The following is a 22,355-nucleotide window of genomic DNA, read 5'->3' as shown; positions in this document are numbered from 1 at the left end:
TTTAACAGACATTAGAGTTTTACATCAGGAGTTACGCAGATAACTACATTAGAGTTTTAACAGTTCTTCAGGAACTTCAACAGTACAAACACTAACGTCAAGAAAATGACGGTAAGAGACGTCAACCCCCTGTGCTGTTGAAAATTGGTGTATAAACTTAACTCTTCAAAAGCTTAAGGTCCCACCAGTGGCCGGGTAGCGAAGCAGCTGAACACTGACAGTTCGACCTGCACTCAGTTATAGGAGAATATATTGCACCGGGTAGCCCTCGTGTACTTTGAAATAATCAAATAAACCAAATCAAACAAAGTTGACCTAGTAACATTTTGTAGTTGAAGAACTGACTGCTAACATAAGTATCATCTTAGAAGATCATTGGTTATCTAAATGTTGAAAATAATTGTATGACTTTGTAACCCTGATTCCACCAAAACCTAGCAAATAATATTTTGCTGTTAAAAACTTAATCATAACTTAGCTCTTAGGAGATTATTTGCATATGTCAGTTTATCTTTAGAGTCTCACTGGTGGCATAAATGATAGTCTGAAAAACGCTTTACATGCTGCATGGATTAGATCGGACGAGAACCGGTACTTTCAGCATGGTATGGCCGTTGACTGTATGGATTAGATATTGTATTCTTGCAATCAGGTAGACTAGGAGGCTCACCAAGTAGTAAAACTGCTGAGCATTGGTAATTAAACCCGGTTTTTAACATCTCGGCGAAAGGCATGGTTGCATGTGCATTTTCGGTTTCTTCCCCATTGGTAATGCAAATACGAGTCAGATTCCCTTAGGCAGATACTCATCGAGAGCTTTGCTATAAACTAAATAATCTGAGCTGAGTAGAGTAGGAAAAAGGAAATGTTAGGATGAAAATAATTTAAAGGAAAAATCCATTTATAATACTGTAGCGCATTTACCAGTATCTAAGTTTGCAATCTTTGTTTGCAAGGTGAATCATCGTTAATACCTGAATCGATATTGTCTTATTATTGTCAAAACTCTGCAAGTGTAGGAGGTACTATTGGCATCAGCCATCAGGTATGAAATATCTGTTTTAATAGTTTTCTTTACATTTTATGGTAGCAAATGATGAAGTAGTCTGATGTCTGTATTTTACATTTCCATGATATATCCTTAGAAAGTCCTCCACGAAAGGCATCCCTCCCTTTAGGCAGATAGCCCTCGTGTGCTTTGCCATAATTAAATACACCAACACACCAACACCATGATATATCCGAAAGTTGTATCTTTTTTCAAATATCTAAAAACGTTTTCGATATGTATACAGAAAAAATATCCTGGGTATAAGTCGCCTAGAATAATAATAATAATAAATTCACTAATCATTTCTAAAATTTACACACTGGAGTAGAACGACAAACTAAATAGCTTTGTAAGAATCTCATCAACATTTTAAAGGTAGTTAAAATATAATAGTTATTAGCGAATTGGTAAATTAACAAATATAATATATATGTGCATATATAATTGTATTACTGTAAAAGTTTGTTAAACTCATCTGAATTTTCACATAACAGTACAACCTATTTTAAACCATTTTTCAGTTTTGTTTAGAAATTTTTGTTTTGAGAATACGAATCAAAAGCAGAATAAAGTTAAAAATATATTCTCAACTTGCGGGTGAAATTTAAATTTTTTTTTTGTAGAAATGAAAGTGAATATAGTATTAGCGTTCGTCGAATGAAATGGAAACAGGAATGTGCTTGATCAGCTTAAAACGTAGCATGTTTGATTGCACATCATTTTATCACGCTCAACTTCTCCTCGGCAGTTTCGGTTAAAAAAGAATTCGTTTTCTATGTTGATATGGGTGTCTGTTTATCAGCAGCGGTTTCTGCATCCGAGTTCATTCGCACTTGTGTCCATAAGCCAAGCATGTCAAACTCATTGCCTAAAATAGGATAAAATGATCATCATTTTACCGGGCTTAAGGGAGAGAAAGCCAGTTTCATATTCAATGATGTATTTAAAAAAGTGAGTAAATGCATAAAATCTTACTTAATATTGTAGGTTTTTAAAATATAGAACAAACATAAGGAAATCCTGGGAGTAGATGGATTGTTTCTTTCCTGGCACCCGGCATCTTTATCCTGCAACTAGCTTTCAGAAGTCTAGAGACTTGCTACTCACTCTAGCGATTTTCAAGAGTTAAATGAATGCCTGTTAACTTGGATCTCGCTTGGCATTTTCCCTTTCATAAAGAGAGTAAAGCCGTTCACTGATACATACTACTGAACATGGAACTTACAAACAAAATTTGAGGCTTTCTGGAAACATACAGACAAGTAAACAGGTAAGAGCGGGGCCGGACATCCGAGTGACTTACATAGACTGATCGGGTGTTATTCGGATCCCGCAACTGTTTAGAGCAGCACTCCCCGGTGCCCTACACGAGCTGCATCAGGAGTTTATTAAATTTACATTCTACATAGTCATTGACATTAGAGTACTTAATAAATTCAAATGAAACATCTAATATGCATAATACATTAATAAAAATAAACACGCAATATAGATTATGAGAAATAATATTAATTACAATAATTAACCACATCATATTATATACAAACCGCAATACAAAATTGCTCAAATTACTTCATATCAAAAATTACTGTTGCAATAATCATAGAATATAGAATACTCTATTTATTGAGTACAGTATGGTAAATTAAGAATTACACTATTAATTAAATACATTTTATATTGGCCATCACGCATCATATTAAGGAACTTATACAAGGAAAGTAGTTCCTTCTATACTATACCATACTGGACTCGATGCAGATTATACATGATGCAGATAGTATTAATAACAATAATATAAAGCACTCAATTAGGGTTATCGTTGCGTTACCTGGGGCAAGGTGCTACACTCGGTGTATGCAGAAATCCTATATGCAGTATATATGATATTCACTCTATACCTTTTTCGCTACAGTCACTGAGTGCCTTCATTACAGCACTACAGTCATTGTATTCCATTTTGACTGTCGGTATTATTTACATTTCTCAATACTACTTACTCATTCCAGTCAGTACTGCTGTCATTACTGTGTTATCGATACTACAGTCACTGTGTTTCATTATGGACATTAATGCAGTCATGATGTGCAGGAATGCTGTATGCAGTACATATACGTTTCACCGTTCCTTTTCCATTACACGGGAGCATAACAATCACAGTGACACAGGACCCGCCCTATTGCCTCTAGTTTTTCCATTATATTTTTAATTTCTTTAAAATGGTTGGCTGCTTGATGAAGAATCGCTTAAATGAATCGTTAGCATCTGGCAACCGCATGTGCAATGCCTTTGTGAGTGGGCATGTTATCATGTAATGGTCTGGTGATCCAGCCTCGCCTCACACAGAGGTTTGAGGAAACAAATTCTCTTTTCCAGAAATATTACGGAAAGGGACCATGGCCTGTGACGAATCGGATTACGAATGGAGCTGAAATTAAGCGGTTCGTGGGAAACTTGCAGTAAAAGATATAATCTCTTTCTGTCCTGGGGAATTCCGTCCCATTCATTCTGCCAATGTTTTAGTTCAGTAGTGAGGATTCCTTTCTGGAGATGGCATTTTGGAAGCAGGGTGGGCACGATATAAGCATCTATGTATTTTGTGTGCGGCTTCTTTTTCAAGATCATAAGCTTCATTTCCTTGGTGTCCGGCGTGGGCTTTTTTCCAGGAAATATCAATAGGCCTGTGGCGCTTATTTTCCCGGAGCATATGTTGTATATCTTCTATGAGTGGATCTGTATGGAGGGGATTTCGGATCGCATGAAGTACTGAGAGGCTGTCCGAAAATATATAGTACATATCCCCATCATAGTCATCTAGGGCTCCTATGGCCTGTCTAATGACCACCGCCGTTTCCTTAAAGACTGATTTCTCAGTTCCTAAGTGTCCTTTCCACAAACCTAGTTTTGTATCGTTCTTCTTTATTATGATTCCACTCCCAACCCCTCCATCAGGTTGGGAGTTGTCAGTGAAAAGGTTGATTGCCTTTGCAAGGACTCTGCAACTGTCAAGCATTGTCATGTGGAAGTAGATGTATGCTCGAAAATGGGCGAGGTGAACCCTTTGAATCGATCATTTTTTGCTCATAAGCGGCTGGATCACAGTATTGCTTTCCATGCACCGCTAAGATTCGAAAATGCCCATTTAACTGGGCTGCCGAGCGGTAAAGTCGCTGAACACTGGTAGTTCAGTCCGAAGTTCGAATCCCGAGAACGGGCTGGCTGCATGGGCGTTTTCATTATTTTCCCTATACGTAACGTGTATACGAGAAAGTTCCCTTAGAAAGTTCTCCAGAAAAGCAACCCTTCCCTTAGGCAGATAGGTTTTAGGGTGCTTTGTCTCAATCAAATAAAACAAATCCACTTCACTGAAATTTTGCTTTACAGTTGAGTCACACTGAATTTTTGTTAATATTCTTTTTTACTTTCTCGATAAGAAATAATTTAAGAAAATAATTTCATAAAAAAATCATCTCAACCCTTTCTAGCACATGAGCTTGTATGCGGTGAAATTCTGATTTTTATTAATGAATTATAATTATATACTTTTTGTAATTTTCTGGAGGTGAACCGAGGCCGCAGAAAAGGGAGTGAAGGACCAATGAGGCCCGCCGGTCACTTGCTTCTTATGCCTGCCATAATCAGTTCTGCAGGAGCAAGACTCGAGTATCTCCTTTACAAATTTGTCATTAGTTCTAAAAATAAAACTAAGCAAAAAAAAAAAAAAAAAAAAAAAAAAGGTTACATTTCTAGATATTAGATGATATCATCTATTGCATTCATTAACCTGGGAACTGGAGTTGTTTCTAACTAATAATTAATAATAATTACTAATTAACAAATAATATGTAATAAATAATTATTTATAATATGAGCCTGTAGGGCATGAAGATTGTTCTATAATTTTCTGCGCATTTTTATGCTCTTTTACAGATAAGCAGTTATTTACTGTACTGGATAGTGTATATATATAGTGTATATGGGCATACTTCTTCTAATTTTACGGCTGGGTGATTCTCTTCCTATAATAGCTCTATGACTGATAGTATCCAGTGTATTGGCTAGGTCGGTCGAGGAAACACTGAATGCCCTCTCCGCATGGATACTAATATTACTTGCTTTGTACCTGTACTATAGGGTTAAAATTTCATTCTCGGAGCGCAATACGTCCGCTAAGTTTTCAGTTGACATCACAATCCCTTCTACCACTTGTCTCGAACTTCAGTGCAAGAAAATGAAATTGATGACTATATTTAAATGATATGCCTGCTTTACAGATAATCAGCTGGACAGTGGGTAAAAAAGTATTGTCACTTGCCTATAATTCATCATATTTCCTAACAAAGGAAATGCTTGACCATTTTAGCTGGACATAGCGAACGAACACAGAAGGTAATAAACATACAATCTAATGAAACTTTCAATTTAATATGCATTTTACACAAAATATACAACAAAAACGTAAATTTGCATGTCAAAAAAGTATTGGCAAAGTTCTAACTGCTATGCAAATTTTGTTATGTTGAGGTTACGTGTTTAGACTGATAAGAAACCCTGTTAATATAAGGTCTGCAGTGCTACATTAAAACTATTAAAACGTTATTTTGCTAATACTGTGATAAACTGGCTTCGAAGTCGAAGGAGTTGGATGTTAATGCTATAAACATGATTATTCAGCTCAAAAATGAGGGTTTAACTTATCGCGCTATAGGATTACAACTGAACATAGGTTTATTTACTGTTAGAAGTGTTGTAGAAAAGTTCGAAGAGACAGGATCGACGGAAAATAAGATTAGAAGTGGACGGCCTCGAATATTTTCTGCAAGATAAAACTTGGCATTATCAAAGAGGTTAAAAAAACCCTAAAAAATGCACCCCAGTTTTCCAAAGATGTTGCTAATACTTCGCATAAAACGTACTATACGGGATGTTTAACATTGAGGAAGTTATTATGGAAGGGCAGTTGGTAAGAAACCTTTCATTTCAGAAATAAACAGGAGAAAGAAATTGGATTTTGCAAAATCTCATGTTAATTTATCAGACAAATTTTGGAACACAGTTATTTTGTCCAACGAATTACAGTTTAATATTTTCGAGAGTGATGGAAGACAATATGGGTGGAGAAAATATAACATCGAATTGGAAAAACAACATTTAACATCGACTGTAAAACATGTTGGAGGGAACGTCGTAGTTTGGGGCTGTATGGCAGCAAATGGAGTTGGTAACCTGTGCTTCATTGATGGTATTATGACAGCACATAAGTACATTGACATATTGCTCCATAACATGAAATTCAGTTCCCAAAAACTTGGATTTGGAACATCATTTGTGTTTCAACAGGACAATTACCTTAATGATACTGTGAACCTCACCTGGCAATAGGTACTCTATAACGTTCCTCCCTAGTTAAAAAAACCGCCTTCAATCGCCTGACATAAACTCAATTGAAAATTTATGGCACAAATTGGATCTAGAAGTCAGAAAACATAAAATTTCATGTAAAGATGAACTTAAGCGTATACTCCTGCAAGAATGGCACAAAATTCCCAACAGGACGTTTTCAACAACCAGGACTTTGATTTCTGAGAAGTAGATCACAAACTGTTATAAATGCAAAAAGGTATGAATGCAAAGTACTAAATTTTGTTCCCACATTTTGCTGTATGATTTTGCCAATACATTTTTTTGACATGCAAATTTACGTTTTTGTTGTATATTTTGTGTAAAAGGCATATTAAAACGAAAGTTTCATAGATTTGTGTCTTTATTGCCTCTTGTGTTCATTACTTCCAGCTAAAAATTGTCAAGGATTTCCTTTGTTAGTTAGATTGATCAATTATAGGCAATTGCCAATACTTTTTTTTACCCACTGTATATAGCTACAGGATTGACTTTCTTTCCATTTGTAATTTGATTTCGTACAGTGAAAGGCTATGTTTTTGAAAGGCAACAGTATAGTATTGACATATTGTAGATACAGTATGATTGTTTCTGTTTTGGGTTGTGCAGTCTTGAGAAGCACGAATATATAGTACTTCTGATTTCCGTATGATAATTTATGTTCAGTGTTTGAAATGTGCTTCCGGCTTTGCATACTGGAAACTGCGTACATCAGTGGTGAGTACTTGTATCATTTTCCCTTTCAGTAAAAATTCAAAAAATTATTATAAAATATGCTTTGTGTTAAACTATTTTGCTCTACACAAACCTTCTGCATGTATTTAAGAAAAGGTAAGTATGTTAGGTGATTATCTGCTTTAGTGAGTGTATTATCTGCTTTTTGAATTTATCACAAAATAATTCTCCGTACGTAGGGGCACAAATCTGATTTAAAATTCTGCCAACATCTGAAACAGGGGGGAGAGAACAACATAATTTGGTTGTATCTTGTTTCCTCCGCTTTCCTAGCGTTTATTTCTTAAAACAATATTGTATAATTTGCTGATTTTGGCAACTGTTTGGGCCATTAGCAGGATAGTGTTTTCATAGACACTAAGTGACTGTGATCCGTTGAAAAATAGTATTTATGTCCGATTTAAAACCAAACTCCTTTTTTTAGTATGCAATTTTAACTAGTCTTTTCGTATTAAACAAATTTGAGCTTGTGAATTTTCGTTTTAAATTTGTGTATTAGTATATATTTTAAAAATTTTCTTACGAAACAGAATAAATGCTGGAAAATTAAAACTGCGGTGCTCTTAACGTAACCTTGCTCATGATCTTTATTGGCTCCCTTGTGCGCTTATGATTTTGCCTTCGTAATGTTCATTGACAATATCGCGTAGTATGGAATTCAAGAGTCTCCTATCTCTATTCTTTTAACACTAAATTCTCAAGGAGATTTTCAGCTCGACAAATTTCAACAGCTGTTACGCATAAAAGACACTAAGCAGTTACGCCTAAAAGACACTAAGCAGTTACAATTCCCATGCTTTTCCTCGTATTCTAACCTAAAGAAAATGATAACGAATCATATGTTCCTTTTCCTTTGTTAGGAACATAGAACTTCAGTCGTATTGCAAGTTTATGCATTTTATAAGTAAAGGTGATTTTTGAAGACTTTAAAGGAACAAAAAATGTTTTAAATTTTTGGTGCATTGGATATAAGTAAATTAAATCCTTTCTTTCTTATACGAAACACGGGCCACACAGGTAATTTTATTTGTTGTCAAAAGCCAAAGATTTTAAGTCATTAAGTATCGAAGAATTGAATTTTTTGCTTCAAAGCTATACACTAGGTTCAGTCTTTAAAGAGCTTAAAACTTCACTTTCTGCATAGTATTTATTAGAAAGAATGGTGTCTTTGATAGAAAATTAGTATGGATGAACGAACTGCTGAATGACATTGACTAGAGCTACACAGATGCACGAACAATTTACTGATCTATTAGTTTACGCTTAACTTTCACCGCTTTTTGTCTGTTTTTAATAAAACTGATATAATTATAAAAACTAAGCACTTTTATTTGCGAAGCTCTTCTAATAATGCGACCAGTTCCAAATATAAGTAAATAGCGGGGGCTGCTTTAGAGAACAGAGTTGAGTTGAGTTGAGTTGAGAGCAGAATCTGGACACCCGTGCGGCTTACTAAGACTATTCGGGTCTAGTCCAGGTTCCGCAACTATCCGGGGCAACACCTCATGGGGACTATAAGGGCATACATTGGTCCTGTATACATGCTTACATAGTTCATAATATATGCTTACATAGTTACATAGTTCATAGTACATGCTTATATACAAGTAGTTCATAATACATAGATCTTTCATAATACTTGCTTACATAGTTCATACATATACATGCTTACATACGTAGTTCATACATATACATGCTTACATAGTACATAATATATTGAGCCTGCTACATAATACATACATATAGTTCATAATAGTTTTCATTGGCCATAGTACATACATGTTTCATAATATATTGAGCCTGTTACATAATACATACATAGTAGTTCATAATAATTTTCATTGGTCATAGTACATACATGTTTCAGAATATATACAGTGGGCCGTAATACATACATGTTTCATAATATATACAATAAAAATAATAATAATAATAATAATAATAAATAAATAAAAAAAAGAAGAGAGAGAGAGAAGAGAGATTGACAGGGAACTACTCCACACTGCACAAATCTGTTCCCAATTCCTCCAGTTTCTGCATTATCTTGCATATTTTGATGCGAAATGCTGGCTGTTTGATCAGATAACGCTTATGAGAAGTTGCCTGTTTCGAAAGCTGCACATGCCACTGTGCGGTTAGAGGGCATTGGGTCAAGTAATGGTCTGGTTTACCAATGCCTCCACAGACACAACTTTCGGTATTTGCAATTCCTCTCTCGTAGTAATAGGAGGGGAAAGGCCCGTGGCCCGTCACAAATCTCGTTATTTGTGGGGATGATTCGAGACGATCGAATTTAGAGAACAGAGATAATTTTCCTGATTTAACATAATTATGAGCTGATTTCTCTTAAGCAGACAATTCTTGCAAGAAAAGAGACCGCTAGTGGCCGAGCGGAGGAAACGCTGATCGCTAATAGTGAGATCTGAATTCAAAAGGCTGCATGGGAGGTTTCGTGGTTTTTCTCTACGAATTTAGTTTTCCCTTAAATGGTTACTCAGGCAGATAATATTTTCCGTTAGGATATCTAATTATATTCCTTAGGTGTATCCCTCAGATGTATTGCCATAAATTCAGTCAGATTTGACATAATTTTTGGGCAAGTACTCAAGGCGGACAGTCTTTCTTTCCCTTCCCTCTTTATTTAGTATACGTCTCTCAGTATGTCTTTAGATGCGAAAATTAAACGTAAAATCACAAGAATGGAAGCCAGATTTATAAAATTAAAAATCTTTGGAACGTTTTTTAAACTTCAGTTTGATTACAATGCAGAGAATAAATACTTTTTATAATAAAACAAAATGAAACAAAAACAAAACAAAACTCATAACCTGACACGAGTTCATAGCATTAAAAGAAAGGCAAAGCTTTCTAATTAGGGCTTAGATAAATGTATAAATGCTTTTTATTGCGAAGTGCATTTTAATCTGCAGTGTAAATTCTACTTAACCAAAAAGAACTGGTCCGAGCAGCAATAAACATTTAGATTATGCAAAATAGTAGGCATTATCTTGTTAGTTTATCAATGCAAATCCGTTTAACCCTATGATACAAATTCATAAAAGAAAGGGGGGAAAAACTGTTTTTGCGAAACTGATCGCAGTGGAAATTCCCATTTTCTGCAGACGGAATAAGAAAGTTTCCCGCGTGTATTCAGGATAAAATGTTAAATGCTTTATTCACGGAACCTGCGTTCGGAGAGTTATGATACTGACGGACATTTGGCAAACCAATGACTTTAAATGAGATCATTCAATACTGCGATTTTTCAGATGAAAGTATCTTTAACAGCCTATTATCAAATTAGAAAAAATAATTTGCAATCAATCGGAGTTAAAACAAGAATATTTAAGCTTGATTACGGTATGATTTATAGTATGGATGATCACATTAAATAAATAAATAAATAAATTGCAATCTATAAACATCAGATTATAGTCTAACACTCTGAACAAGAGTTTACTCTTGAATTTTTTTAAAAAGTCAATAAACTTAAGAAAGTCATGATATTAATATTTCTCGCTTCTGTTAAATGAAACCAAAGGGTACTTCTTGGTCATAGCGGCGCAAAGACTGACTGGTCAATCAACCCAGATATCTTGCTAAAATCTGGCTGAGCGTTCTTATATCTCGCTGTTTGATCATATATAATCTCGTCTGCGTGTTCTTATACCTCGCCACGTAATCGTATATTAACATCCTATTGTATTTTAGCTTTCGCGGAGTGTTCGCACATATTATTCATTTTTATGAGGTTTTCGAATTTGCGTTGTTTATTAAAAATATATATTAATTGCTTTTTTGTGAAAAGTATATTCATTACTTTTTTGTGAATATGACGTTAACAGTCTTTAATTTACCAATTAATGAGTTGGATTTCACATCATGTTTTCAAGAAAGAGGTCTTTTGCCTGATAAATGAGTATGCGAAAATGGCCACAACGGGAAACTTTACGTTCACGACGAAACCATTTGGAGGCGCAATGTTAAAAATTGCAAAAAGAAGGGCCTCCGTGTTGAAATTTGGTTCAGTGGGCTCTAGAATATCGTTCATCGCTGTTATTAGACTTATGTATTCTTGGGCAGAGAAGATGACTTCTATAAAATGGGTACTGATACAATTCTTTTATTTCCCCCCATGACTTTACACTCATACGCAAAATTAACAGAATTTGCAAATTATGTCTATATTTGTGAAACATATTGAACCGAAGGTAATAATTATGCCGCTAAAGAATTATGCAAATATTCAGAGTCGAATACGTCATCGTGCAGATGCGTGTCTGTGGAGCTGTGATTGTGGAGGGGATATAAACGCATAAGGGATTTCCGGCGATTTATGTGTTTTTACTCTTTCACGACATTCACCGTGTTTCTTGAACGGCGTAGTTTAGTAAATTTTTATAAGGTACAGGTAAAATGAGTGGACCCGAAAGTATAGATGACGGAATGAGATGGAAAATTATCAGAAGATTGGAGAAAGGCCAGTCACAAAAGCAGGTGGCTACAAAGCTCAGTGTAACACCCAGTGCCGTCTGCTATTTGTGGAAACAGTTTCAGAACACTGGACACATATCGAGAAGATCTTGACAAGGTCAACCAAGATCCACAACAACGAACGAAGATCGTTATTTGGCCCTTGCACTCTGATGACACAGAACTGCTACAGCTTCACAGCTGTCGCATGAGCCGTATGCAGCCACTGGAGTCCGATTTTCATGGTCTACAGTAACCCAAAGGCTGCCAGAAGACCCACTATTTGGATTCCGCTCACTGCAGTGCACAAAAGAGAGAATTTTTCATGGTGCTGAAAACATGTGCCTTCAACCACACTTCAGTGGAGTACAGTCTTTTTTACAGATGCGTCAAGATTCAGCCTGGACACTTATTCCTGGCGTACCTGTATATCTGGAGAGAGTCTGATACATATCCTCCTTCATCAGACTTACCATCTCTCCTTTATCAGAGAAACGGATGATTACGGTTGTGGAGGTGTAAAGGTTGGGGCAGGCCTTGTGTTGGGCAGTCACCCCCACACACACTTACATGTGTTTGGCAACGGCTTCTTGACTGCTATGAAGTGTAGAGAGAACTGCTATGAAGTGTAGTGATCTGCTATGAACTGCTATGCTATGAGAACTGCTATGAAGTGTAGTGTAGAGAGACTGCTTGAAGTGTAGTGATCCTAGAGCCCTTTGTTCAACCTTTCATGGAGGCAGTTGTTCCAGGGTTCTTGTTAATGGATGACAACGATCGTCCACATAGGGCTGAGCTGGTTGACGATTACCTGGAAAGTGAGGGATAATTACCGCATGGATTATCCAGCCGATCTCGTGACCTTAACTCTGTACGGCATGTCTGGGATCCTCAAACAACTTAGTATATAGACTAGAAGAGAAACACGCTAATGTGACAATCAAAATCGTAAAAAACAACCTTATATTTAGCGTAGGTATAATAAAACACTCAATCGATTTCGAGGGCAGCTAAAGGTCCCTCCTCATCAGGAGAAAGAAATACATAGAAAGAAGAAAATAGGAATCACAGAAACACGTGGTGCTTATCAGCACTGCACGTGGTTATAACTAGATTTTTAATCAGAGTTGCACTGGCCGCCTACTTTTACTGAGCCAGGCTGTCTGATCAAGCATAAAGAAATATTAGCGAAGTTAAAATAGGGAGCGAGGGGCAAATGCACATTACGCTCAAAATCTGAACTTCAAATAATGGAAAGCAACCACTGAACGGATTTTTATACCCTCTGGTAGTACCAAGTGCGAGGAGGTAACGCCATCTATCGGCAAAAATAATTGAATTAAGATAGTAGAATTTTAAAGGCATTAGGAAGGACTGGATTGGACTTCAAATCATTAACTAAACTTTCTAAATCTTTGTGAATGTGAAAAGCCTCAAGAAAATCCAATTCGCCTATGGAAGAAGCCTTTTGGATGATTTTTGCAGACCCAAAATCAAAATTATGGTTAAAAGTCCAGCTATGATACGCTATTGAAGACTTGTTAATTTCCCCTTTTTTGACATAAGATTCATGTTCCTTGATACGAAACTTCAACGCTCTTTTTGTTTGGCCAATATATCTTAAACCACACTGACATGATATACTATAAATTCCCCAAGAATTCAAGACAGAAACGCAATCTTTTAGAATCGAAGGGTGAATTTTATTAATAGGGGAGAAACCGACTTGAAAATTGAATTTCTGGAGAATCCGTGCAATTTTATAGCTAACAGAAGGATAAAATGGAAGCACGACAAGGTCATTGATATTATTTCTAACAGTGGAATGTCTTCTTTGATGGGAATCTGAAAATTTTTGACGGCTTTATCAATAATCACGGGAGAAAATCCACGGTCAATCGCAACTGCTCTCAAATAATTAAGTTCATTGGTAAGCAAAGATTCAGAGGAACAAACTTTTAGCGCGCGGAAAACATAATAGTAAAAAGAAGCCATTTTTTGCTTAACAGGGTGGCATGACTTGGCATGGGGTGGTAAACAAACTGCAAAGGGTTTACGGTACACAGTGGTGCTAAAATCGGTTTCATTGCGGATTATAAGAATATCGAGGAAGGGGAGGGAATTGTTGGATTCAATTTCAAGAGTGAATTGGATGGCTGGATCAATTGAATTCATAATAGATAAGATTCTATCTATATTGAATTGAATTCATAATAGATAAGATTCTATCTATATTGAATTGAATTCATAATAGATAAGATTCTATCTATATTGAATTGAATTCATAATAGATAAGATTCTATCTATATTGAATTGAATTCATAATAGATAAGATTCTATCTATATTGAATTGAATTCATAATAGATAAGATTCTATCTATATTGAATTGAATTCATAATAGATAAGATTCTATCTATATTGAATTCAATTGATCCAGCCATCCAATTCACTCTTGAAATTGAATCCAACAATTCCCTCGCCTTCCTCGATATTCTCATAATCCGCAATGAAACCGATTTTAGCACCACTGTGTACCGTAAACCCTTTGCAGTTTGTTTACCACCCCATGCCAAGTCATGCCACCCTGTTAAGCAAAAAATGGCTTCTTTTTACTATTATGTTTTCCGCGCGCTAAAAGTTTGTTCCTCTGAATCTTTGCTTACCAATGAACTTAATTATTTGAGAGCAGTTGCGATTGACCGTGGATTTTCTCCCGTGATTATTGATAAAGCCGTCAAAAATTTTCAGATTCCCATCAAAGAAGACATTCCACTGTTAGAAATAATATCAATGACCTTGTCGTGCTTCCATTTTATCCTTCTGTTAGCTATAAAATTGCACGGATTCTCCAGAAATTCAATTTTCAAGTCGGTTTCTCCCCTATTAATAAAATTCACCCTTCGATTCTAAAAGATTGCGTTTCTGTCTTGAATTCTTGGGGAATTTATAGTATATCATGTCAGTGTGGTTTAAGATATATTGGCCAAACAAAAAGAGCGTTGAAGTTTCGTATCAAGGAACATGAATCTTATGTCAAAAAAGGGGAAATTAACAAGTCTTCAATAGCGTATCATAGCTGGACTTTTAACCATAATTTTGATTTTGGGTCTGCAAAAATCATCCAAAAGGCTTCTTCCATAGGCGAATTGGATTTTCTTGAGGCTTTTCACATTCACAAAGATTTAGAAAGTTTAGTTAATGATTTGAAGTCCAATCCAGTCCTTCCTAATGCCTTTAAAATTCTACTATCTTAATTCAATTATTTTTGCCGATAGATGGCGTAACCTCCTCGCACTTGGTACTACCAGAGGGTATAAAAATCCGTTCAGTGGTTGCTTTCCATTATTTGAAGTTCAGATTTTGAGCGTAATGTGCATTTGCCCCTCGCTCCCTATTTTAACTTCGCTAATATTTCTTTATGCTTGATCAGACAGCCTGGCTCAGTAAAAGTAGGCGGCCAGTGCAACTCTGATTAAAAATCTAGTTATAACCACGTGCAGTGCTGATAAGCACCACGTGTTTCTGTGATTCCTATTTTCTTCTTTCTATGTATTTCTTTCTCCTGATGAGGAGGGACCTTTAGCTGCCCTCGAAATCGATTGAGTGTTTTATTATACCTACGCTAAATATAAGGTTGTTTTTTACGATTTTGAACTTAGTATATGTGAAAGTGCTGCAGTTGATTGGAACAATTACATGCGATAAAATAATAATAATGATAAGAGTAAGGAATCTTAAAAATATTCTTAGGAATGACACGTGAGTATTATTGTTATTATCATACTATATTGCGTTGTTTTATTTTCGCACATTTCGCATAGCTGAGATCTTGGCGCAAATATAAAATCGTCACATATGGTTGGTAGTCGTTATAATAAAGAAGTATCAAAGTCAACTCATAAAAATAAATCTTTTTTGAATAATTGAACTAAATATTACTCACTTAATATTATTGACTGAAATTAAATCTGATTATTTATTCAGTAAATGAACTTTATTGAATAACTAATTATATAAAACTAAAAATCAGCTAAAAAACCAAGATTCCGAGTTTTAAAAGCTCCGTCCTATTTCTGTATTTCTTTCTTCTCTTTTTTGCTTTTGAACAGAAATATTATAAACAGTAAAATTCCACATCTGAATGAGATTAAAACCAAAAGCATCTGCATATTACTACAAAATTTCATTATCACCACCATTTACTTTTATTTTTGATGCAGACGATAGCAGTTGGTCAGTTGATAAATGAAAAATTGCAGAAAAGTAACGAAATTCTTTGACTGATCAAGGGAAAGACTACAAGGGTTATCAGCTTAAAGACGGGATGTAGTCACAAAGGAAACTAGCTGGTTTTTGTGATACACATAGAGAAAACCCTAAAAGAAAACCAATTCAATGGTATTTGAATGAAGCTTGAACCACTAATGTTCGACTGTTTTGATAGAATAATAATGAAGAATGTAGAAGTCGTCAGAAATTTTTCAATTGATATATTTTTTGGTTATTAAAATGCATTTTGTTTCGTTTGGGATATAGTAACACCCATTGCAAAATTTTATTGAGATGCACAGATGAAATAATGTTTTAAATGACTCATTTTCTCACGCTAATCATCAAAACACGTTTATGATATAGAACCTATATAAATCTCTTACGCATCGTCAATCGAAATAAATTTGGATAAATATGAAAGCCAAAAGATTTTTCAAGGTTTTATTATCCTCAGAAGTCACTTTTCAACGATTAATATTGTGAAAAGTCAAATATCGTAATGTATTTCATCTTTGTAGATTTTATGAGCATCAAAAGAGTTGTTTGTTCTTTTTGCGCCTGCATAAAACTTTAATAATATAGTTATCACTCATCAGCTCAAACAAACAAAAAGAAAAACCATGCCGTTTAAATGATTTCTTCTCTTAATATCAACTCACGTAACGATTTCTTCATCTGCTTATTATTGGCAACAACAAAGGTGAGCCAAGGTTACTGATTTAGATATTGTGCAACGCCTCGCTAATTTGCATGCAAAATCCTTTCCTTAGTAATCGCTTGCGAATAATAAATGGTGCTGTTGTTTCCCCAATTTTAACGTATTCACTCTTTACAACCATCGCTTAGGAGTCGTCAGACCGCTCTTGCACCTTAAACACTACAACTACGTTTCATTTAGATGATGCTCAAAATTATTGCAATTTTTCTCGTTATACCTTTTTGTTCGCCATGAATTCATTGCATATAATTTTAATAATTTTCAGATGGTGATGCTTGAGGTGTTTTAATGTATAATGTACTTAAATTTCATGACTAATATCTTTTTCAGTGATATGCCATATTTCTTAAAATCTAACTCGCAGTGTATGTTTTAAAACGTGGTATCATTTTATTAATTCAAAATAATAATTTTTTTCAGATTATTGATTTAAATGAGAATATTAGTGTTGTTAATAAATCGAAATCAATTAAAAATATTTGTTAGTGTGTTGTATTTTAACATTTTAGTGATTTATTTTATTTAGTTAGAGTCGGTCTTTTTTCTGCCGTTGGTATTGAAATTAAGAGATGCGTCTTAGAACCAAAAGATGTACAATATTTATTTAAAAAAATACTAATTAATGTTTACTGTCATAAATTACTTATTCATCTTTAAAATTTCTGCTGGAAACAGAACTGAATGTTGAAAACTTGTGTATTTAGAAACTTACCTGATTTAAGACCTATATATATTGTTTCAGAATCGTAAAGTTTTCTTATCTATTTGATCATCCTTACTTTACAGACATTGCGAGTATTTTTAGGGTTTAAATACTAGAGAAAATATGAGAGTTTTGCTAATCTAATTTTTGGATGACTGATTCCAGTCAAGAAAAGCAGGCATGGTACTTACGTGCTATCCCGTCGACCGTGAAACTGCTACTAAGCAGCGCAATTAATGCTAATTATGGATAAGCATGATGTCACAACAAACCATAACATTTGTGCTTTCGTTTGATATAGCCCCGACTGATTCTTGATAAGCCATCTTTTGTTTTTATGAAAAAAAGTACAAATTAACTGCTTGCTGTATTTTTCCCCCTTGCATTTTGAAAAAAATAATTTCCATTGGTAAAGAATCACAATTATCGCAGAACTCCAGTTCATTTACTGCTGGTCTAAAGAAAAAAGGTCTATTGAAAGGCGAGGGGAGAAACAACTGAATATGGTCAAAAAAGCAATAATAGATTAAAGCAATCATTTGCAGGAAGTTTGTACTCATAGCGTTTTAAGCAGAGCTTTTACGAAATTTTTACGAAGCCCAAAAACTAAATGAATCGAATATCTCTGCAATGGTTATTTGGTGGAAGATTGAAGATATTTTATTGTAAGTGTTGCAGACAGATAGAACTCAAAATTCCACATGAACAACTGGAGCAACGTTGGCGGGATCTCCGTCAAATTTCATAGTTCGATGGTAGCCAACTTTCATGGTCCACGGGATAATACGTAAGTATCGCAGGGATATATTACTGGATGGTTTGTTATATTATGGACTGCCCATTTCTAATGAATCACATAAAGGGTATACAATCTCAAAAAGAAACCATTCGTAGTACTGTAGAATATTTGTGTCATTCATTACCGATGGTCAATGCTTTTTTTCGATTGAACATTTTCTCCAAAAGAAGGCTGAAACTGAATTGCTCAAGGCGCTTCTGCTGAAATAAGATTTGCGCAAATGAACTCTTTTTCTTACCTCTAGGCCCCTCCCAGTGACCGAATGGTTAAGACCGCTGAAAACTGGGAGTTAGACCAGTGTTCGATTCCAGAAGAACGGGTAAGCTACATATTTGGTTTACGTGATTTTTCCCTTGCTAACTTGAATACGGGACAGTTTCCATTAGAAAGTATTCAGCGAAAGCTTCCCTTCCTTTAGGCAAATGCCCACCAGGGGCCGAGCGGCATAGTTGCTGAACACTGGTAGTTCGGTCCGAGGTTCAAGTTCCGGGAACGAGCTGGTTGCATGGGTTTTTCATAGTTTCCCTCATGTGTAACGTGTATACGAGCCAGTTTTTTTAGAAAGCCCTACGGGAAGGAGGCATCTCTTACGCAGATACCCTACGTTTGCTTTGCCATATTCAATTAACCTAACCTTACCTTTAGTTTATTTGGCGTTTTATTCTTTGCCAAATCACTCTTCTTTCCGTACGTATGTATGCCCCATCCAATGTAAAAATGTTAAACATTGCTGAATAATGGTATTTCGAACCGGGTTCGAGTTTAGGCAAACGGGCTGATTGCATAGTCGGTTTTCTTGTTTTTCCCATGTGTAACGTCAACACGAGACTGTTTCTTTCAAAAAGCCTCCACGAGAGGCAGCCTTCGTCTTAGACAGATAGCGCTCGAGTGCTTTGCTCTATTGAAATAACCTAATCTAACCTTTCTGTAAGTGTAAACTGGGATTGGTAAATTGTAATTATTCGAACTAGCTGGGATGAAAACCAGTTTGGATAATAAAAAACAATCCAGGTAATTGGATGGTGTGTTATCTGGTTTAGTGAGTTAAATACATATTTACTGTAAATCAAATTAGAAAGAAGTAATTTTAAAGAAAAGTTTAATTTTACTTGTCCCAGGTAGTACAGTAATCAATCTGGATAACTGGAGTTCTGTTGTGCTTGCGATTTTTAAAGACAGTTTTGAGTACGATTTCTTGCAGCTTACTTTTAAATACATTTTTCTCATAATTACGTACTAATATCCCTTAGAAAGTCCTCCACGAAGGCATTCCTTCCCTAAAGCATATATTCCTCGAGTGCTTTGCAATATTCAAATAATCTTACCTTCAATACCTTTTTAATAGCCATTTGGTTTATCATTTCATCAAACACAGAGTTTAGATATGTGAATTCACATATTCGTTGTAGATAGTTCTAGAGTTAAGCACTATCTTTTGTCTTAAAATCAGTCACATTCTGTATCTTAATTTAGCATAATTTAGCTAAGCGCTAAGTATTGATTTTGCTGATGATTCTTAATCTATCGTTTCCTCTGTTTCTTTTATTTTAAGTCAACATGATTCCAAAATTAATGTTGATTCGCACAGTATGGTTGACTGTGAATTCCTTTTAATATTGTAATAGTATTTACGTTTTACAGCTCTTAATTCCATACCAGAACTCAGTTGAGCAAGATTTGTTTCAAGAAATAAGTATAGGAAATTAAAAACGTTTTTCTGTAACCTTACCTTCACAACGCCTTTCAACTTCTTAAGCCATCTATCAGGAAGCACCTGTAGATGTCATATCAACATTCGAGGCATGAAATAATAACCTTTTAATCTTTGATGGAACATGTTTAAACAGATGTCGTTCGATAAATATTGAGTTATATTTATCGAAAAATACATCTGAAAGGCCATAATTAGGTTTGTCACTTTTAGATTTAGTAGGAAAATGAAGAAAATCTTAAATGATTTTAAAGTTTTGGGGTATTCTTCTGTTATCGGGACCCAGTTCAGAAGTGTATGTATGTATGTGCAGATATATGTGGGTGTATACCTCCACACATACATACGTCTGTACACATACATATATAGATGCATATATGAACACATCCATCCATCCACACATTTCTGAATCCGATTCCGATAACAGAAAAGTACCAAATTTTGTAATGTTATAGATGTGTTTTCAAATTTGGGGACATCAATATATGCAAATAATTTCATTGTTCTTTTTAACTGAATACCATTCTCTTTTCTATGGTTTTAAAGGTAAATTTACAAGTTAGCATAGCTAAAAATGCGCATAATATACAAAAAAGTATTGCAAAACTATAATTTTAAAATGTAAAAATTATTGATTGCCTTCTTTTGTAAAATAAATTGCGAAATGATACAGGCAAAAAATTTAAATTCTTTGGTTAAAAATTCATTGGTTTAAAAAAATGTTATTTTTAAAGTAAATGTGACATTCGGCTTTGTATTTCATTTACCATTGCTTCATAATTAGAAAAGTATGATGATATTCTAGAGAGTAAGCTATCAAGATAATTCTGTAATAATATTTATCATATGTAAGCCGAGATCTATATTTTGCGATATTTATCATTGGAAACAATGATTCAAACAAGTATGTGGAAGCAGAAAGGATTTTATTTTGTATGATATTCCTTTCGAGAATGAAAGTTTGTTTCTGTCAACTGTACTCTAGCACGTCTCATCTGATACACTGGACTTTATATTGAAGATCCAAAATTTCTAGCCCTAGTTCTTCCGATGTTGCTTGAAGAAATTCTGCAATGTATGCAGCTACTTCGGTTACTTTTATTTGGCGAGTTAAAGGATTTATGAAAAAGGGTGATCAGTGGCTCATTAATATTAAACTATTAAAAGTGTTTTTCAAACTGTTATTCAAGTAATTGAAGGTTGATAACAAATGAAGGCAAGTCAATTTTAGTTTCGCCTATTACATTTTTTATAATTGGGAAATGCACAAGTGGCTTCATATGCAGATGTGATATCCACAAATGCAGATGTGATATCCAATTTATTTTTAAAAGACTACTTAATAAATATGTCATAAATCGATGATTCTTTTCTCTGTAGAACGGAAATTCCGTTAGTTCAGCAAAATTTTTATTTTGGGAATTGAGGTAATTTCTTATTTCTTCCATTAAATTTACGAATCTTGCAATGACTTTATCCTTACTGAGCTATCATACAAGCTTCTTGTACTTCAGTATACACAATGATATCAGGATCTTCGAAATTTTCTACTAGGGCCTTGAAAAGGCGACGGTGTTACAAAGGAGCTGCTCAAATAAAATTTACTATTTGTTAACTGTTTTTCATGTCCGAAGGATAATGTTCTACCACATGAAGCTTCCAGGTGAAAGATACAGTGGTGCGATATAAAGTTTGAAAATATTTTGTCTTTCTTGCATGGGGCAATAAATCCATTAATATTACCAACAGTTGCTGGTGCTCCATCAGTAGTTATTGTTGACAGCTTGTGCAGAGACATATCTGTCAACTTGTATGTGCTGTAAATATGTTGTAGGTTTCCTCACCTCTTGTTTATCCTTTCATAGGTAATATTTTCAGTAGGTCTTCTTTAATCTTTTCAGTAGGTCTTAAGTAAGGTAACCGTTCTTACCATAACTGACGACTGTGCAGTGTCTGTAGACTCCTCAAGCTGCAGTGAGAGCTAAAATGACATATATTCTTCTTCTCGTGACTGTGTTATCTGATAACTTCAGTTTATTGTTGATATAATCTCACTTTTATTAAGATATACCTCAACAATCTGCACCAGTTAAAAATGCTTCTTTTAACAAACCGCCCTCCTGGTAAAGTCCCTTTTAGCGAGTATGAGCGAAGCAGTAGTGGCATTTTTACATTTCACTGAAACTTACTAGTGAAAACTGACTGTTGAGCAAATAGGTTTGATTTTAGCTGATTTTTTTTCATACTTCAGATTTAAATGAATAGGTCGTATTAAAAGTAGTATGAACTGTATGAAAGGGACATGAAACATGACTTTTTTTGGTCCTGAAAAGCTCACGCAAAACAAACACCTTTAACTAAACAATTCGATTCTTTCCAGTCAGTATCAAAATCATAGGTTATTTGTCTTTTAACTGATTCTCTCATTTCGAGATTAAAATAACAAAGTATGTAAAAATAGTGAAGACACCGACAATAAAAGAGGTAGCACA

At 34.8% G+C, this 22,355-nt stretch overlaps 1 protein-coding gene and 1 long non-coding RNA gene across 3 annotated transcripts in view; one reads left to right on the top strand and one right to left on the bottom strand.

Moving 5' to 3' along the window:
* The window catches only part of LOC146992825 (uncharacterized), a 33,892-nt gene extending 30,377 nt beyond the window's left edge, over positions 1–3,515 (bottom strand). Inside the window, exon 1 of the long non-coding RNA XR_015038996.1 lies at positions 2,883–3,515. This is a non-coding gene — a long non-coding RNA (uncharacterized LOC146992825). The remainder of the gene's footprint in view (positions 1–2,882) is intronic.
* The window catches only part of LOC118188517 (CD109 antigen-like), a 219,487-nt gene that overhangs the window by 29,930 nt on the left and 167,202 nt on the right, over positions 1–22,355 (top strand). The window lies entirely within an intron of this gene.

Source organism: Stegodyphus dumicola, chromosome X2 (genome assembly GCF_044657685.1).
Source record: "Stegodyphus dumicola isolate Sdum_Otavi_A_Nest chromosome X2, ASM4465768v1".
NCBI lineage: Eukaryota > Metazoa > Arthropoda > Arachnida > Araneae > Eresidae > Stegodyphus > Stegodyphus dumicola.
The sequence above is the reverse complement of the archived record's forward strand: the minus strand, read 5'-3'. Positions and strand labels throughout refer to the sequence as shown.